Source organism: Motacilla alba, chromosome 11 (genome assembly GCF_015832195.1).
Source record: "Motacilla alba alba isolate MOTALB_02 chromosome 11, Motacilla_alba_V1.0_pri, whole genome shotgun sequence".
NCBI lineage: Eukaryota > Metazoa > Chordata > Aves > Passeriformes > Motacillidae > Motacilla > Motacilla alba.
This window is the reverse complement of record NC_052026.1, coordinates 9931472-9938826: the sequence shown is the minus strand read 5'-3', so window position 1 is coordinate 9938826 and position 7355 is coordinate 9931472. Positions and strand designations below refer to the sequence as shown.

The 7355-nt window shown below is 40.6% G+C and overlaps 1 long non-coding RNA gene across 1 annotated transcript; it reads right to left on the bottom strand.

Moving 5' to 3' along the window:
- Nucleotides 1-1773: 1773 nt before the first annotated feature.
- LOC119705441 lies at nucleotides 1774-7312 on the bottom strand. Its single transcript, XR_005258228.1, has 3 exons — nucleotides 7207-7312; nucleotides 4510-4543; nucleotides 1774-4036 (listed from the first exon to the last, which is right to left on the bottom strand). It is a non-coding gene; the product is annotated as an uncharacterized LOC119705441 (long non-coding RNA).
- Between the last annotated feature and the right edge of the window lie 43 nt (nucleotides 7313-7355).

Below are 7355 nucleotides of genomic sequence, written 5' to 3'. Positions count from 1 at the left end.
ATGGTAATGTGGACTGATTCTTTGATTCTTTAAGACCAGCTTGGCACAGCTTCCATGAGCTTCAGGAAACAGTCTTGCAAACTGGAATCTGTCCTTTCAACACTGAAACCTGGCCACTGAGGCACACACAAAAAAACCCCAAAAAAAACCAAACAAAAACCCTCAAAAAACCCAAACAAACCCAAACAAACCAAAACCCCCCAAAACAAAACAAAACAAAATGGAAAAAAACAGAAAACAAGAAACAACCACAAAAAAACCCCACCAAGCAAAACCCCACAAATGACAACAACAAAAAAACCAAACAAAAAACCCCTGGACTCCATAAGTGAACATAACTCCTGAATGAAATATAGCAGTTCATTTAGAGATGTTATTGCAGTCCCTAATCACACCTTCAGAAATCCGTTCCTTAATTTTCCATCTGATGAATTTATGTATGTGTCTATTACTAAGTCCCAAACTCCATTGTACAAGTACTTATAAAAGAGTGCTTCATTTTTTTAATCCTCAGCTAGAATTATGCTGCTATTAATATCAGAGTTATTAATATGCTCTCAGAAGACTACATCATTAATTAGAAGACCTAAAGGATAACTAATGGGTCCTTTGGAAGACTACTCCCAGTTATTGTATGGATCTGATCTATCCAAATAAAGCAGTATGTGTACAGCACTATTAATTTTATTTATTTAATTTTTTTTAATATCTTCACATTCCCTAGCATTGGTCACTAATTATTTAATCTTATAACCTGTGCTGGTAGATGGTGTGACATTAATACCATGGTAAGTCACTGTAACATTTGAAAGGGACATGATGACAGCAGCATTTTTAAATGATTCATTTTGCTTTTATGGCATGACTGTGAAACTATACACTGCTTTTACCTTGTATCTTGGCAGTGTCTCATCAAGTCCTCCATTGGCTTCCAAGAGATGACCAAAAGCCCATCCCCTCCACAGCCACCAACAAAGGACGTGCATTGTGGTCACTGAGGGGGGACAGAGCCACCTCCCCAGCTCTGGGGACAGCCACTGCTGCTCCCCTTCCCCCCAGGGTACCAGGCAGCTCTCAAGGGTGAGTATGCCCTTGAGCTGGGCATTGTTGAATTAAACTCACAAAATCTCAGAAAGACCTTTCATTGATCATTCCAGAAACATCCCCACATCCTTCTTTAGGTGCTTTATATTGCAATGTGTGCACCTGAAATATATCAGAGGTCATATGGGTGTATTTCAAACCACTGCCTAAAAGAACATTGGATGAAATTAAAACTGAGAAACGTGCATGAGTGAATTTGTTGCAGATACAAGGATTAAATGTAACCTTTCTCACCTGGAAAAACTCTTCAGTATATCTCACTAAGACTTTTTATTAAAATAATTCTTTCAATAATTAGATTTTGTTCTACTGTAAAATGAAAAAGTTTCTGCCTATCACATTCCTCTAGACTAACAGAGAAATACAGAGAAGAATTTGGATTGCTTGTGGTGAACATATTTTTCTTTCTGTAGACATTGTCCTTGTAAATTCCCTGTAAAATGTAGATGTCAGTGGCTCCCCCCCCCCCCCCCCCCATAATAGTTCCAGCAGTTTAAATTCAACAAATGTATGAATGTGGAGAAAGCTGGAAGAGAAAACAGCTTTACATCAACAGATGATACAAATTATATATATGTACATGTAATTTATATACATACATATGTGTATATATATATATATATATATATATATATATATATATATAACCATATACAGCACCATCTCTAACCAAGTTTCCCTGTCTTGCTTTAAAATAGCATCCCTGGAAGAAAGGAATACGCTGCATTAATTTCTTAGTTTCAGTTAAAACTTTTATTCTTTAATGCTAATCTAGAAGTGACACAGTTGCAGTCATTGTTCTCCTAAGGAAGTGAATTTTCGTATTACTGGACAGTTCCTTCACTGTTTTCAGTGCTGCAATCAGTTAGTTTTTCAACGTGGTCTTTATCCCCCAATAACTGTGTACTAGTATGTGAGGATACTGTAACACTGCAGTCAATAGCAACAGGATATTCCCTCTGCCAAAAAGTAATCCTATATTGGCCATTACACACAGGTTATTTTGGAAGATTATGGAATACTTTCTTTAAAGCAGCAGAAACCTTTTTCCTGTTACACAGCTCAACAGTGTTAATGGTTGCCTCTGTTCTCTAAACAACTCAAATATCTGGTTTTCTGGTACAATATTATTTGAAATACTGTAAGTTATTTGAGGTGGTAAAATACTTCAGGCAAGGTGAGAGACCTCAGCAACCCACAGAAGCATCAAAGAGGTACATGTAAATCTTTGAAAAGTTTAATAATTTTATTTTATTCCCAGTTTCACAAAGTAATGTATTTCCTGATTTGGGCCTGAAAGAATTTTCACAAACCAAAAACTTGCACTTGTGATTTTTTTTCCCCTTGCACCAATCCATACTTGTATTTTAAAATAATGATTTGTATTTTAAAGGAATGACTATAGTATTTAAATAATCCTTTGATCTGCAGTTCTCTAGATGTGGCAACTGAGAAAATGGGAAGGTAAATGATCATCTGGCAGGCAAGCACTAAACTCCAGCTCCCCCAATTGTTTGGCTTCTCCAAACTGTTGGCTGAAATTCCCTCCTTTACTGCAGGAAACGTACTCAGTGACTAATAAGTGTTTATTGATCTCTGTTTGAGATACTTGCTAAGAGATGTAGATATCAATGGATATTTGATCTGACTTAACATTAAGAACAAAAGTATTTTCTTTATTGCCTCATTTATATAGGATATTCATGCATGTGTGATCACTTCTAAATGCCATCTGACTCTACCACCTGATGAGAAGAGGACTTCAGTGAGATAAATTCTAATGAATTAATATGCTATTAATTGTACTTTTTCTTAGCCAGCAGTTAGTAGTGTAGTTATTGCTTTGAAGGGTTAGTCACAATATTATTGATTCTCAGCAGCTGTACTTGATAAGCAGAATATAGTTCTGATTCAAAACTCATTGCAGTCAATTAAAGGGACTTTCTACTGATTTCAGGAGGCTTTAGACTCTTTTCTAAACCAGACCTGCTTGGTGCTCTTTCTTTTCTCCTTCTGTATTCCACCCTTTTTGTTTTGTGCCCTTCCATCCTCCACATGTGCTCTGGGGGGAAGGGGCTAAGACAGTCTCAGCAGGTGACAGCAGAGATGTCCTATTCTTCCCTTTCCTCTTGTTCCTCCCAGTTCTTACAGAAGCCAAGAGATAATGTAGGAGACTGAAGGCATAGCGGGTCTTAGGATGCTGAATATTTACCTTTCTCTGTCCCTTTTCTTACTCTTTCTCCCTCTTTCTTCTACCTTCCTCTTCTTAAAGCTGAACCAAAAATTTCCAGTAAGCACCTTGTTGTGTCTGGATAGGTTAAAGTTTGCCAATTTAAGAGTTTGCAAAGTGCCTTACTTCATCTGGATGTTTTAAAATTTGTCAAATTAAAAATTTATTCTACTTAAGAGTTCTAAAGTTTGTGGGTAAAGGTTGTTATTGAACCTCCTGAGAATTGGGGGTGTTTTTCCCATGCACTGCCCAGGGTAAATCCATCTACCTTCCCCTAAGCCTATGGAGAGGGCTGGGACAACAGAGCCTGTGGAGCCAGCACTGTGCAAGCTCTTTGTAGTGTTGGCTCTGCACTGTAACACCGGAGCAGAGAGCTTCAGTCCAGCCTTGGCTCCTTCCATCCCTTCTCCCTCACCTTCCTGCCCGTCCCACGCTTGCTGTCTTTGCCACTGGGAGGGAACTGTGTGGTCAGGGACGGGGGGGATGGCTGAGGTGTGGTGCTTGTGGAGGACCTGGCTGCCCACCTGAGAATTTGGGTGTTAAGAGATCTGGCTGTTTGCTCTTACCTCTGAGGCTCCTTCCTGACCCCGTGGTTTGCTGGAGTAAATCTTCCAGTGCCTGTGTTACTGAGCCTCAGACACTATTGCCATGATACTGAACTGACACAGGGTTTGAAAAGGCTGTAAGGGTACAACGTTTGACCTGGTATGGGAAACAAAAAATAAAAAAAAAAGTTCCAAGGCTTGTATGGGAATCAGCCAGGCTTGGAACATTCATATTTACCTGCACAAGTTGAAAGGTTTCTGGGCAGCAGTGAGAATTTGTGAAGGCACACTTTCAAGTCTGTATATGACTGATTCACTCAATACAATTTCTGTTCTTACATCAGAAAAGCAGTTTGAGTGTTCTTAATGGCTTTTAAAATTGAATTGTGATGATGAGTCAGAAGAAAGTATAGCTGAAGATGGAACAGAGTCACCATTTGTGTGTTGCTTCCTGAATCATAATTGTTGGCATCAGTAGGCATACATTCAAACCTTTATGAAACAAGGCTTTTTGAAAAGTTTCTTTGAAATTGAAGCTACCCAGGACCAGGGAAATTACTGGAGTACTCCACTTACTGTAGATAGATACTTTCTTTTATTAAACCAGCAGGGAAAAAAAAGAATACTTACTCAAAATTGCAAATACTTCATAATTCCATCTACTCTGAAAGAAAAAAAAAAAAAAAGATAAAAATAGACTTTCAAAGCCATAGTTTTACCAAAGGACCTTAAGAGAATGGCTTGAGAGAAGAATTTGTTGGACTCTTTTCAAACATCATGTAGAGAAGGTTATAAATACTTTGGCTCACTTTTCATCTTTAAGGTACTCTCAAGATAAATGCATTTAAATGCATTGTAATAAAAAACATTTAATGACATCATGTATATGCATTAAAAGTATAGCAGAGATTACTCAAGTTTGCTTATTTAATACACTACATTGAAGAGGTGTTGAGAAAGAAAAACACACACTTGCCCAATTCTTTAGTTTGTACAATTCTCTCTGGTATAGTATCACATAAACCATAATATTTTATTTTAAAAGAAAAATAAATTAGCATATATATGCCAGTTTCTCCTCTGCTTTTCTTTAGATCATGTTAGATCATGAATTCATTTCACTGCAGTCATACTTGTTCTGCAAAAGACTTACTTTGGGCATTCAGCAGAGGTGACAAAAGTAGATTGTAGCCAGGAATTGTAATTCTTTTATTGTTGTAAATATTGATGTTCTGCTTTATTTTCATGATAGTATAAACAGAGTATTTCAAAACTTTTCACCAAATAATACTTTGGGGGTGTTTTGCCTAGCTTGAGTGTAGTCACTTTTTTTTTTTTTAATGCTGACTGAGTCTGTTCCGATGTACATCAACTTTCTGAGCCAGCGATGTCAAAACAGAGTATTTTGAGGTATTACTGTTGTGGGTATTACTTTCAGAAGGAACTACATTGGAAACAGCAGAATATGTAAAATCATCACTATTTACATCACCATTATTAGCTCATGTCCTGACCCCAAGTCTCCTAACCAGAGGCAGTAGCTGCCGGTCCCCAGGAGCACCTGCTGTGCCTCCTACCTGCAGCCAGCCCTGCAGCACAGGCTGCTGCCCGAGCAGGGGGCAGGAGAGGTGAGCTGGGCTGGGCTGCCAGGCAGTGCCCATGCCCTGCCCAGGGCCATGGATCACACAGCTCTGCAGCCTGACAGTGCCTGCTTGCAGTGTGGCGACAGGACCAAAGCCAGACTTGGAATCATTGGCTGCTCATTCCTCACTCATGTGGTCTTCCTCTGAGTTCAGCAGAAATTTCAGATTTCATTAGAAGTGCAGAGACCCAGAGCTAGGCAGTGGGAAAGAGCTGTGTTCATATAGCAGAGCAGTCCAGAACTTGAGGGCAACGATCTGTTCCTATACCTAAGAAGCTGTTTAATGTAACGTGTGCTTGAGTAGAATGCTACTTTTACTTTCAGCCTCAACTGAAAGACGTTTACTGTGCCTGTACACTACCACTTTTCCATCACTGTGTTGGAGAAATGCTCTAATGCGATGTTGCATTCTGAAACAGCTTTGTTGTCTTTTTTGGAACAATTTGTTTCTCTCAGGAGCATAAGTAATTTTTTGCCACAGATATGGGGTGTGCCTGTGCGAATATTCTGTGCTGTATGTGCCTTAACAATTCCTCTCCTGGTAACAGAGTACATTTTGCAGTCTTTTGCCTTCGGTTAAGAACAGTTGCCATAATGAATATGAAATTGGATTAGGTATTTGACAGTATACGCCTGTTATCTTTGCTATCGAGGCATTTACCCATTCATACACAGTTTTCTAGAAAGTTAAATTCTGAATACTCTATGGAAATACAAATATGTATCTGTGCTATGTTTAATTCTGCTCTTAGTGCAAAATACCATGCTAGAGATGTTTGCTTCAAAGTGTGATACTTCAGAATTGATATCCTGAATAAGGGTGATCTGTCATGTCCCATGCAGCCAGGAGCTACTTGTGCCACCACAAACATTGAACATAAGATGTCTAGGAATGGAGTTGGGAAGATGTTCCTTTCTACATGATGTAGCTACTGACTGTTTTACAGTTTGCTCCTGATGTTTTTAGACAGTGAAAAATCATGCCTGGAGATGAAGTGTGGGGCACTAAGCTCCTGAGGCAGGCATCAGAAGTGGGACTGAGCATAGGCCCAAGGATTTCTGTCCTTCAGAGGTCTTGCTGCTGTTGCACAGTAAAGCCTTGTATACTTATGTTACCATTGCTATTTTGCAGCTGAATGGAGGAAGCTCCATCTGGGGCATACTTTCAGCTGCATGAGAACTGCCCAGGAATCTGCTCTAGACCCAAAAGGCAATCCTCTCCCTGTCACTGGAGTCTGGAATCCAGGGCGTCTTTCCATCCTTCTTCCTTGTCTGCAGGGCTCAAGTTGTGAGGTTAACTGGCCTTGTGCTGCTTTAGTGTTTTCTCCAAAAGTTCTGGAGCAGGTTGTCGGGTCAGCAAAGCTCCGTGCAAGGGAGCAGATATGGCTGGGCTGTGCCTACCACTGACAAAACAAATTTGGGTTATTAGCGGGTTGCCTTAACTCATCACGCGGAGACTTTGAGAGTGTGAAGAGGTTTCTGTAAGTGAGGCAGGCTACTGTGGTTTAAAGTCTTGCTCTTGACAGCATGTTAGAAAAATCCCGTTTCTTCCGCGACCAACCTGACGCAGCGAGGCAGCGGCGTGAATCGATAAAGTGCATTATCCAAAAAAAAAAAAAAAAAACCAAAAAAAACCCAAACAACAACGGGGCGGAAAACTGGTGGAAGCGGTGAAAGTTACTCACCTGGAACCTTCCGGGAGGAGCGAGGACAGCCATGGGCAGGGCCGCTGCCGGCCCCGCTCGGGCCCGGGCGGGCGAGCGGCGGCGCGGGCGCGCACCGGGCGGGGGGAGCCGCGGGCGGCGGGAGGGGCGCGGCGGGGCGGGGAGGGGCG